Source organism: Oculina patagonica, chromosome 7 (genome assembly GCF_052425735.1).
Source record: "Oculina patagonica isolate OP01 chromosome 7, crgOcupat, whole genome shotgun sequence".
Classification (NCBI taxonomy): Eukaryota; Metazoa; Cnidaria; class Anthozoa; order Scleractinia; family Oculinidae; genus Oculina; species Oculina patagonica.
The window spans coordinates 26,007,066-26,019,277 of NC_135764.1; the positions used below are offsets into that span (position 1 = coordinate 26,007,066).

General features: G+C 36.7%; 1 long non-coding RNA gene across 1 annotated transcript; it reads left to right on the plus strand.

Annotated features, from left to right (window-relative positions):
* The first annotated feature begins 3,078 nt into the window (after positions 1-3,078).
* On the plus strand, positions 3,079-11,494 carry LOC144659856 (uncharacterized). The gene is made up of 4 exons (XR_013571976.1): positions 3,079-3,139; positions 8,297-8,374; positions 10,250-10,348; positions 11,312-11,494. It is a non-coding gene; the product is annotated as an uncharacterized LOC144659856 (long non-coding RNA).
* The last annotated feature ends 718 nt before the right edge of the window (positions 11,495-12,212 follow it).

Consider the following 12,212-nt stretch of genomic DNA (forward strand, 5'->3'; position numbering starts at 1 on the left):
GATGAGAATGGAAAGCCATTCGATTTTAACGGCACAAATCTTACATATGAGTTGGAATTGAATTAAATTAAATACAAAAATAACTTTTATGTATACGAGACCATGTCATCTGCTAATGTTCTCCCGAGTGCCCCTGCTTATGGTGATCGCGAAGAAAACAGCGTAAAACAAACACTGTATCCCGCTTTGCCAAATCAACCAGAAAACTTTAGGTTAACAAAAATCAATCAAATTTGTTCAGAATTTGACAAAGAAGTTGCAAAATACCGAGCTGTTTTGAAAAAGTATAAAAAGGTGAAGTCTTTTTTTCATTATTCCGCAATTTCAATGGGTGGTTTGTCCAGTGTTCTCTCTGCTTCCAGCCTTGGAACAGCGGTAACAGTCGTTGGTTTGCCGGTAAGCGTTCCTCTCGCAGCATGTGCTGCAATTACAGGCGTTTTGTCAGCCGCTTTCACTGGAGCGAGCAAAAAACTTGAACCAAAAATTATGAAAAATAATGAAATTACTTCTCTTGCTGTTGCCAAACGGGAAACTGTCAATAGACTTGTTTCTGCCGCTCTCATTGACAATAAAGTTGATGACAAAGAGTTTCAAATTATTTTGGATGAATATTCTCGTTACATGGCCCTCAAAGAGACTGTTCGCATGCACCTTACAAAAAATTTAAGCCAAAAAAAGTCATCCCCACAGCCTGACATTGAGAAACTGAGACAGGAAATTCGACAAGAAGAATTAGATAGGTTAAAAAAAAGAATATCAGCAGAGTCGAAATCAGATTTGAGAAAATAAACACTGGATTTAATCTGAGTGTTCAGAAAAATAAAATTAACGCATGACACAAATCGTGACATTGTGTTACACACAGCGTGACATTGTGTGACACAGAGCGTGACAGTCACGCGTGACGTTGCGTGACAGGTCAAACGAAAGGGCAAAACCCTGGTCGGGGGGTGCTCGTTGGCTGTTTCTTGCCTAGCCCCGGCTAGGACTTTTTCCCCGCCGCTGACAAGGCGGCTGTCCCACATTTTTACCTCTGCCGAGGTTTGAAATCCCGAGGAATTTCTGAGCACCCCCACGTTATCAGTAGGGCCGAGGCGGGTTCACCCAGGGGTATCTCCCACTGAAAGGAGTCCCCCTATACCCCGTAATTCACCATCCGCACAAGCCATTATAACAGGATTCAAGTGGTTGGCCATCCACTACCTCCCTTGACTTCACCAGAATTTGTGAACTAACAAAAAGTTACGGCCGCGTTTACTTATATATAGTTCACTTTGTCACGTTTTTCACTTGTGGTACCCTTTCACCTATTTTGAGCAAGTACGCATGCGCTTTTGGGCATCAGGATGATGTCATCATTAATTAGACACTTGGTAAAGTTTGGTAAATAGGCTAAAATGTTGGTGCTTTTCCAAGCGATTTGCTTTATTTTAACCGAACTTTCTACTCCCGTTTGGCAAAATGAGGTCAGACAGATAACATATCAAGTCGTGGAAGCAATGCTTGAAGCAGAAAAAAAAATAAACAGGCCCGATTGAGTCCGATGTTTCGGGAAAGTTCTTTCGATCGATCGTTAAACTTCTGTGATCAAATCCTGTTATTTCTCGATTTCTTCTCTTCGCTTCACTTCGGCAGCTTCTGTGGGGGCACAAAAAATTACAGCGCGTTAACTGAGCGTATTTTTTTTGTAATATCTGTTCTGTTTCGTTTTTTATCGGCCCAAACACTAAATCCTGATTAGGCCGCCATGTTTCTTTCTGCTCGTCCAAGGGCCTGAGAACTAGAAATATGGTTTCCAGGCTCTCTCTGAAAATGTCACGCAACTCACGTAAGTCGCTCGCGATTTTGCGTGCCGCTAGCAGGGCAACCATTTTTTTGTGTCTGTAAACGGTCAGAAAAAATGGTTTTAGCGCGTTTAACGTTAGCGAAGGTTTTTTTAATGTTGTTTTCTTTTATAAATAAAAAAAAAAAGTCGCAAGCTTAAACCTTTTTTGTCAATTAAAGGTTCGTCGCCCTAAAGTACAATGGTTGGTTTAAATGATTGGTACGAAGTTCAGTCTGTCGGCTCTTCTTCCGGCAGTTAATTAATTTGTTTACCCATTTTTTTTGCTTTTTCTTTAGTTCCATTTCCACGACTGCTTTCCAGATTTTTTTGTTAGCTTTAGCCAAGATTTGCTTAGCGATTTCAGTTTTTTTTGCCTTAAATTTTCCGGAATTTTTTCAAAATCATAGACATAGTCGTACACTTCTCCTAACCTCAAAAAAGCTTCATGATATTTTGTTAAAGTAAGATAATCCAACGATTTTTTTGGTAAAACTGTCGTTATTGGAACAAATTCTTCGTTTTTTTCACTGTTGGGTAAGTCTTCACTTTTTCCAAAAAGTTCTGGTTTTTTCAGTTTCATACTTTTTTTTAAAGTAAAGTCTCTTTCCAACAATTCTTCAAAAATTTCTTTGCTAAGCTCTTTAGTTTTCAGTTTTGAAATTGCTACAACCAAGTCGTGTATAAATTTTGTCATGTCAACACTTACATATTGTTGTAAATATCGATCAAAAATTTTTTCGTTTTGGATGTAAAACTTTCTCGTTCTCGGTCCTTTTGGTTGAAAAACATCTCTCGTTGGCTCCATTTACCCTGAGGTGTTATTTGTTCAATTGAAAAATAAATATAGCACACAGGTGGCGCTCTCTGTTGCTGCGGGCCGTTAGAGGTGCCGCCAACGCCTTTTTTGCAACTCGTTTCGCGAGAGGGGTAAGAAAGGCGTCTTGCGTTCCGCACACACATGTAAATTAGGAGTTGTGGACACAAATTGTGACAAGGAGCGAGGCGAGCCAGGGCGAGCCGAGCGAGTTGTCACGGTTTGTGCCACAACTCCTAATTTACATGTGTGTTTAGCTACTCAGCTAAGCAAACCAATTCCAGAAATTTCGATTAATCCTTCATTAATGCTTGCTTTAGTTTAATTTTAGCTCGCTTTTCCTATTTTTAAAGTGGTGAAATTTAATTAAATTTCTCCTTTTTAATTTGGGAATCTTCCTACGTTCATATAATTTTACTCTAGTTGTAATTGCCATCGTTTTTTATTTTATTCATACAGAACGATTTCTTCACAAAGGCATAGCCAGGATTTTTCCAGAGGTACGCACAATTTGTTAAATCAACCCTAATACCTAAGTTCTTCCAAATTGTTTCCACATTCTTTAAAGGAATGAGTGAAGTTTATTTTTTTTTTAGTTTTGCTAAATAATCCCTATTAATTCTAATGTTTGCAAAAGAAATGCTTTTATGGATCTTCCAAATTGTTTCCGCATTCTTTAAAGGAATGAGTGAAGTTTATTTTTTTTTAGTTTTGCTAAATAATCCCTATTAATTCTAATGTTTGCAAAGGAACTGCTTTTATGGATCTAATTGACAAAACCATAGCTTCTTTGAAACCAAATTTTTCTCCCGAGCATTAAAAATTTAAGTTACAAGCAAACAAGATTAACTTTGAAAACTGTTTAGCCCAACAATATTTCAAAAACGTATATCGCAATCCGTTTCAATCTTTGTCACTTTATGCCATCCGTTTCTTCTTTTGTTTTTGGTGTGCGATCGAAATTTTCCTTCACGGTTTTAAGAGAATATTTTTATATTTCACAGAATCTGACGGTCCTTTTACAGTTCCTAAATAAGGCTAAAATCCGTGACGCAGTCCCTTTCATTACATTTAGTTTCATTATGACTATGGCGAGGTTGTAAATAAATGAATGGAATGGAAACTGGTAGAAAAGCGTTTTAGACATTTTTGGTTAAACCGAACGCATCCTTGAACACAAAAGGAAGACCTATGGAATAAGGTATTTTGAGATGGATGAAAATTCGTCCGTCCAAAATGCGCCATCATTCTAATTGTGGTGCATATATCTAGTTATTTTATGTACTTATAGCTTTTGAAAATCAGACAGCTATATCAAAATTCTCTTGCCGAAATGATAGTTCTTTCCTAGCAGCAGGCAGATCAGAATTTTTTAAATTTTGCTTGAAATGAATGACTTGTTTGTCACTTAAAATTGCTTAGTTGAACTGGGTTTTGCTATTAGGCTGCCGTTACCCCTAGCTTCATAGGCCCGCTCTCAAAAGATTCATTTGGACGAGAAAAAATATTTGTATGGTTTGATTTTTATGCCGTTAATGTTTTAACGTTAATGTTGTTTCTCACTTGATTTGAGCGCAACGTTCGAGAAAGTCGGTGTGATAAATGTAAAATCCTTAATTAAACTAGCTGTGGCGTTTATTGTTACAGGCTAGAAGGTTTAAATTTTTGTTAACTTTATTTTGAAAGTTGTGGGTAGTTTAAGCCTTGAGATTGAAGGTTATGAGCGCTCGTTAGGGTGAACCAAAATTCAGTTAGAAACGCAAGAAATAAATAAATGAATAAATAAATAATCCAATTGGATAATCAAAAGACGTTGGTCTCTCGATTTAGTGGGCTAATGAATTAACTTAACTTCTAGTCATCAGTCTCTTTATCTATAAGGCGTGATGAAAACCATTTAGTGCTAAAATATTCTATATCTGTAGGCACCTAATAATTAATTAAGTACCATTAGCAAAACAATACGGTCTCTTGTTGGTCAAAAACCGCAAATGCTGCTTTTGAGTACCGAAAAAGCGTTGCGTTTGCTCAAAAACAAGAAATCGTGACATTTTGGCTGGCCTTAGTATTGCATTGCGAATCTTTACTGCGCAGAATCTTACGCATAATTAGCGCGCGCTCATAAATAAAATGGCGGCTTTTTTCTGTGCTGCTTGGCTCAGGAGAGAGAGAAATCATCGTTTTCTCGTAAGCGAGTTCGGTGACCTATCATTTTTTAACTCTTAGTTCGAAAGTGCAGTTCTATAAAATAATAATAGATCAATTTCTATGCCAGAATAATACATTATCACCGAAAACGTGTACTTAGCAAGTACTCCCAAAGGAAATATAAGGAATTGAATGGTAAATACAAGGTCTTCCTGCTCCTAAACGAATACGGCGACCCCCCTTTTTTATTTCGAAATTTAACTTCCCTTAAGGTGAACAACCAACTGGTAAAGTTTGGTTGGAAAACTATGAGCAGTTCTATTTCAAGGGAATTAATTACCTTAATTGAATATTAATTGAACTGACAAAGTATGAGCAAAGTAGTTTTTCTTTTAACCGTGGCCAGGTTTTTTTTTTCGGTTTTTGCTGTCTTCGTTCTTAATTACTGTCAAAATAACACAGGTGAATAACAGCTTTTTGCAGGTTGTATTTACAATTACACGCCTATTTACAGTTATGATTTTACGGCTAATAAACAAAATAAGACAGACCAGATATGGTCACAGGAGCATTAACCTGCGAAATTAAACGGCGAAAGTGAAAAACTAAAATACAACTTAATATTCAATTTCCACTTCTAACATTGCTTCTCCTTAGCTTGCTAATTTCCTGCAGAGTCAAGTAATTAAAGAAATAAGAGGGTCTCAATAAGGTACATGATTTTACGGCTTTTTCTGCTTTTATAAGGTACTTAAAACTGAAAAATAATTACTATAAAGTACATCTTAAAAGGGAAACAAGGCTAAAATAATGAAGCTAAAATAAGGCTAAAACAAATTGAGTGTGCTGTTCCGAAACCTAAGGAAATTTTACCGCTATTTATCATTTTCTTGCTTTGCGATTTGAAGACTACAACACTTGGTCGCTTTTATAGTAATAATTAAAAATATTTATACAGGTTAGCCACTTCAGTTTCACAACTGCTATCAGTGTAAAGTTAAAAACAAAAAGTAAAACATTTAAAATAGAAAACTGGCATAAAAATTGTAAAATAAAATAAAACGTTAAAAATGCTAAAGATTCTGAGTTAAAAAATTACTGCTCCTTTATAATAAAATGCCCTTTTGGAGATTTCCAGCTTAATTATGTCAAGGAAAACGTTCCTGGTGAATCTCGTATTATAAAAGTGAGTGTCACAGTGTCGTTAATGCTAAAAATAACGTTTAAATTAGTCCGGAACAGTCCCTTGAAGGCGTTTATCAACCAGTTCTCTAATGTGTTTCTTTCGTCTCCCGGAAAACAGCTTCCAAACTAAATGTGGCATCGCTTGTCATTTTCCCGAAGTTTAAAAGAACAACTTCAATCTTAAATAAAGATAAGATGTTCTACATGACACGAGCATGGGACAATCAATCTTGTTCTGGTTATCCTGACCGCAGCCATGCCAGGTGATGTCACAGTATTCCAGTAGGGGTTAAATCGTGGATTTGTATTAACGATAAACGCTTCTCCTCAGACTGAGTATCTCTGTAGATTCACGCATGGTGGAAAGAAAATTTCATATTTCAAGGAACATGTCCTGTTGCACTAAACATCAGCATTTTCTATCACAAGAATCGTCTTACATCTTATTTTAACATAAAAAAAAACACTTAATAAAAACAAAAAGTCACATCAAAAAATAAATGATAAGAAAAAACGCCATTTTTGAAAAAATAGAGAAACTTTCTTGAAGTTCTATAGTGGATAATGTTAATCCTTGCTCTAAAACATAATTACTCAGGCTGTCAAAACTACACAGGTAGATAACAGCTTTCTGCAGGTTTTATTTACAATTACACGCCTATTTACAGTTGTGATTTTACGGCTAATAAGCAAAACAACACAAACTAAATATGGTCACAGGAGCATTAACCTGCGAAATTAAACGGCGAAAGTGAAAAACTAAAATATAAGTTAATACTCAATTCCACTTCTAACATTCCTCCGACCTTAGCTTGAAACTCTACTGAGTATAGTAATTAAAGAATTAAGGAGGTTCAATGGGACCCTGGCTAATACGGTACAAGGCTAATATTTTGGCCGTTTTACGGCTTAAGGCCAGGGCGCGCCTAGAGCACACTAGGCGACAAGTCGCAGCGACAGGTCTCTGTGACGAGTCGCTCCGTGTGTAACGCTTCCAAACAAGCTGCTGGGAGAATTCTCTTCGTATGGCAGAGGTGGAGTTTTGTGAAATTTTTTTTCACTGCGACATAAATCCGCCTAGTGTGTCTTGGCCTTAATTTGTTTTCTGTAACGGTTTACAGAAGTGTTAAAAATTTATTTCCATTGTTTTAAAAAGTCAAAACATAATTGCTATTGTTGTAAACTTATCTAAGAAAGAAAAGAAACTTTGGTTAACGGTTAAAATTTTGGCTTTCTTACGACTAACTGTTAGTTTTTTCTATTACTGTTAACAGAAGATAAAGATTAGTTTCCATTGCTTTTAAAAGTTAAAAATTACTGGCAAAAATTACGGTTCAAGGTTTACCCCATTGAAGCCCTGTAAGAGTAAAGCTTAAGCGCATAATAAATGGTAAAGATGTAAGTAATAACCTATCTTAAGGCTCGATGATGATGAAGCTGAACAGTAAAGTCATCGAAAATTTAGGTTGTAAAAAAATATCGGCTTAAAAAACCGTTTCATTTCATAATTTTGAAACAATGATAATAATGATAAAACTTTTACCACTCAATGGCGCTTTTCGGATGGTTTCTCCCGAGCACGATTGAACATCCAAGGCGTTAAAACGGAAAATAGAACAAGGCTGATGATTAGTCTGTTTAATCTAGAATTGTCAGAGAACACAGGCAAACTAGCCTCAATTTTGATCAAGAGGTATCGTCTCGCTAATGGTAATTAAAGTGACTTCCTCGCGGATTTTAGCTAAATTTACGCACGGAAATTGACCATGGAATTTGTGGCAATATAAAAATACCCTGTTAAAACAGTGAAGGAACATTTCAATAACACATTAAATACAAAAGAAGGTACAGGTAGCCAAAAGCGACAAAGATTGAAATGGTTTGCAATATGGGTTTTTTGAAATATTGTTGGGCTGAACAGTTTTCAAAGTCAATCTTGTTTACTGTAACTTTAAATTAAAGCGTTCGGGAGACATAGTTATTTGCAGTGGAGCTTTGATTTTGTGATTGAGATCCATAGAAGTAATTTCTTTGCAAACATTAGCAAAACGTAATAAAATAAACTTAACTCAGCTGTGACACAGTCTTTTTAATTTATTATGGGGTGCCTACGCATCAAAAGATTTTAGCACCAAATAAGGTAGAGTTCATCACGCTGAATAGATAAAGAAGCAGTTGATTGGTTTTGTTATAGGACAAAGATATAGAAGACAAGGCAATCTGATGCCTTAACCCACTTAGTGGATATCCATAATTTATCCAGAAAGGCAATAAATATCCCAGAAGATATTAATCTAGAAAGAAACTTCTTTTGATTATTCCAGGAGTTCCAGTTTGAAGTTAACATACAATGAAGATTCTTGTGGTCCTGTCCTTTGTCGTGTTGATGCTCGCCATTGTGGGTAAGTCTAAATTACCAGAATCAATTTTAAAATGGATTGGTCGTCTTGTTTCCACGATTTTTCTTTCTTTAATTCATGTTTGTAACCCTTTCTAAGTAAAAGTACTTTTATCAGTTGAAAAGGTCTTCTAACAGGGCAACTGATCGTACACGTATCTATAAAACGCAGTCAATTTTGCCATTTCTTTTGTGCCTTCACATCTTTCTTTCAAGCACTGACGGATTTGGTTTCTTCAAGTAACCTGTTAAGAACCAACTTAAATTTGCATTCTTCGAAATTCAATAAATTTGATAAGAAACAATAATTTTCAGTAAAAGAAAAACAGCTTCACAAACTCATTATAAAACTTTTACCCTTATATAAACTTTCAATTCCCTAAATTGGCATTCCAATACACCTGTGAAGATATCATCTTTATAGTTAACTCAGAGACTCAAAAGGCAGTGCAGAATGCAATGTGGCCAATCAATTGACATTATAATATAATACTAACTTCGCTGGAGAACAAATCACTTTTCCGTTTGAAACGCTTCTTCATGTTTACTTGTTATGTTTACTTACTTGTTGAAAGACCTATCGTGATGCATTTCGATTTTAACGTAAAGCAAACCAATAAATCATGTGACAACCTACATCCAGGACAAGGATTTCCCCTATTGAATGGTCAATTTAGGATCGAAAGTAACCAATCAAATAGAAGGCAAGTTTCCTGAGAGGTCCGCAACTGTTTGTAAGGTTGTTGACAGTTCAAATTTTGCAGGTAATATTTTTTTACGTTCTAGAACGTTATTGACTCGTTGCAAAAAAATGTCCCTATCCTTTGTTTTCAGTTAACGCTGTGATTAGTTACTTTTGTTTAGTAGTCGCACTGTTAAATCGGAAGTTTAAAATTTCTTCGTCCACCAAGAACGATCAGAATGCGAAAAATGTGTCAATCACAACAACTCGTGCCCCAACCGGAAGTTGACAATTTTCTTCTTCCAGATCCCCAAGAATGATTAGAACATTAGAAGGCAATCACGAGCAGTCTAGTCCTTGAAATCGGAACCTTCGTCAATCGCCTCTATCAATAATATTGACTGCTCAAACTGGCAAAGAAATCGAAGAACAGATTACAGCTGTACTTGAAGGATTCTACCTAGGCCCGCACTTTCTAACCTGTGGTTATCACTAGTTTAATTAATTTGCGGTTTAAATTGGCGCCACGGAGCCTACAGGAGTCCTTCCGCAGGAAGAAGCGCGCGATGTTCGTGAGAGTAATACTCTGCGCGTGCGTTTAGTGCAAAGTATTTTGTTCCAGAAAGTAAAGTACCACAAGGAGAGTAAAGTGCTTTCTGAAGGAAATATATACCTTTGTGCTCTTCATATGAAAGTAACATAGGTAAACGTCCCGTTTTACCAAGGACACACGGTCAGGTGTTCCCCACCCCCTATTCCCTTCACAGGAATAATTAATTTATTGATATTTATTAACTGATTGCTGATTAAAAGTTTACACTATAGTGCTGTAGCGTTTTAGTAGTTTAGGGGTTTTCATTCTTTTTATTTTATAAGAATAGTGTTTTTCCGACCGAGGCAATGAAAATACCTGATTTTGTTTCAGCTAAAAGCACATTTAATTGTATTGTATTTACAAATTTTCAACTCAAAATTATATTTTTTCCAAAATCTCAGCCTCAGGTTTATTTCTAAAATATTCTTAGAAATTCGCAAATTTCAGCCTCGATATTCGTATAACCTGGATTTTTATAAAATAAAAAGAGTGCAGCAGACGACTGCTCACCAAACCATCACAAAAGTGCATTCTGCAGTAAAAAGCACCCCTATTTCCCAATCTGGATCTTGCACTAACAAGCAGTTATTGCTATCTCCTAGCATGCACAAAAACTGAAGGGCAGAAAGAAGGCCGTGGTAAAGGTGAAACAGGCATGGGTGCATCGAGCAAACAGAATCGAAGATCCTCAGGCTACGGGGGTAAGATTATATTTGAAATATTATCGTTGTAGTTGTGTTCTTATTTTTATCTTGCTACAATAAAATTTTCCTCGAATTCATATTCATTCTTTCTTGTCCGCATAAAAAATCACTTCATTTAAGTATCGAAAGATTTAACACATCTGTGCTTATTGTTAGGGCGTTCAACAAGTTGCTCGAGATTTCCCAAAACGTTCCTCGTAATTTCTCAAAAAATTGCTCAAAAGGTGCTCCAAAAATCCAAAAAAGTTGCGTCAGATAATAAAATTTGCTCGAAAGTTGCTCCAAAAAATCCAAAACGCTGCTTCTTATCAAGAGGATTTCTCTAAATATATGCTAATTTCCCTTTGAGGCATAGATTTCTAAGCCGGTTTTTTGCAATGTTACAGCAAAAGAAGTATCTAATATCCCCAGTTGAACACGATTGAGTATTCCCAAGAAATACGTCATCAAAAATGTCTCTGAAAGAGTTTCAGAGCTTCTAGATTTCAAAATTTTCTGGAGTTCATCCCCGTAGAACCCCCTAGCAAGATCTTGTCTCGTCTATGGCAAAGGTCTGGTTACGGCCTTGGTATTACCTAACGGATAAAAGCCTAAACTATAAAAAACACCCAGCTTAGGGACGGACCATTATTTTTTTTGGAGGGGGGGGGGGGGGGGGAATGAAAAATATTGAAAAAAAATGTTTGCAGGGCCTGGAAAGACAAAATAAATTGTTTGCAAACACGATATGTATAACAAAAAATAGTAAGAATTTCGAAAAAAAAAATGTTTGCAGAGGTGCATAAACTAAAAAAAAAGTTTGCAGAGGAAAAATTTTCATCCCCCCCTCCAAGAAAATAATGGTCCGTCCCTTAAGTTCAGTGATATTTTACCAGCTTTTTAACCTCATTTTTTTATATAATTATGTCGAACTTTTATAACTATTATTTCCACGTAAGACGTTACCACGTTATCTCCTAGAGTGTACCGAGGCTCAAAACAAAAGAATGCACAACTGTAATGGGAACGGAGAATGTCAATCACACAGACTTACGGGCGTGCTGAGATGCAAATGCAGACGTGGCATTGGTGGACGCTATTGTGATCGACTGATCGACTGATAGTTATTTGATCGACTAAAAGTGGTTTAATAAACATTTGAGAATCGCGTAAAGTTGTTGCTGGTGTACATTTAAAATTAGAGCTGTTTTCACCTGAGTGTCGAAAGTAATTTGCGTTTGCTTTGGCTTTGCATTACTACGTTTAGTGATTGGCTAAAAAATCTCGCGCCACTTTCTCGACTCGCTCGCGCACGTTTTCCCGCACTTCGTGCCGGCTACATGTATTTGCTTCGAGTTTTGATTGGTTTACTGAATTGTCTCTGTTCTTTGTGATTGGCTAGGGTAAATGCTTTGGTGTTGGTTTTACGACACTCAATTGAAGACTGCTCTAACCCATCGATGAGTTTGGAACAAGGTTGATGCGACTAGATTGAGTCGCACCCAAGAGAACCTACATTTCAATGCCCCATCAACAAGACAAGCCCCTTTTTAATGCGCATGATCACACGAACCGCCGACAATACATGACAGTTGTTTCTTGACCCTCGTGCCCAGGGTCTTCGTTCCCCTTTTCGGGATACGAGCGACCCTGGAAATATCCAAGTTGAAGTCCGAAAATATCGGGCTTCCGGTTGCATTGCGCATGCCCAGCTTTCAAAAGAATGGCTCAACGACTCCTTGGTGTTTTACTTCCTGCCATTTCTATTGTTTTTAAAACTAATCAAAATCGATCCTGCAACGGAACTTTCGAGTGTCCCTCGTTTCGTCAAGCTCGCGCTGAAAGGATCGAAGACTCGAGGTAGGAGATATATATTTTTTTA